The sequence below is a fragment of the Macrobrachium nipponense genome, chromosome 15, assembly GCF_015104395.2.
Source record: "Macrobrachium nipponense isolate FS-2020 chromosome 15, ASM1510439v2, whole genome shotgun sequence".
Classification (NCBI taxonomy): Eukaryota; Metazoa; Arthropoda; class Malacostraca; order Decapoda; family Palaemonidae; genus Macrobrachium; species Macrobrachium nipponense.
The window spans coordinates 65831556-65832193 of record NC_087208.1 but is presented as its reverse complement, the minus strand read 5'-3'; positions in this window follow the sequence as shown (position 1 = coordinate 65832193).

The window sequence follows — 638 nt, the reverse complement described above, 5'->3', positions numbered from 1 at the left end:
CAAATTAAAACAAAAAACTTTCACATATTCTCAGTTGTAAGTGGAAACACAAAACAGAACAGTCATATAGCCTCTAAATTAAGTACATCAAATAAATTAAAACGTGCTAAAATCTACGACCAAATAGACAGTTGTTTCACCAACAAAAATGTTAAAAATACGCTATATTTCATCAAAAGTAATTTTCCTGTACTGTTTAACAAGCACATTGTTTACGTATATCTTTAACTTAACACGAAACACCTTTTTCAGAACTTTTTAGGTTCTTCCATACACATTTCCTAACCCGTTCCCAACAAGAACAACAACAAAAAAGTAGTTTGTAGGATTCCTCCCCAAGTAAGCAGAAACTTATATTACCCCGAGGCCACCAGACACGTCTTTGAAGTCTTTGGGAGATGTGGAAACTTATGAAGCTAAAAAGCAAGTCTAAGAAACTAAATATTTTCAAAAATGTCCTCCTTTTCCTAATTAAGCTTTTGCCCCGTCCATAACTTCTCTATTTTACCCCCAGCATTTTCTTCAGTCAGACTCCTGGGCGAACCTTAGTAGCTAAAAAAAAAAAAACTTACTCTAAGGTCTATGTATAACTGAATCACGAAAGTTAGGAACGTGATAAATCCATAAATAAAGATATA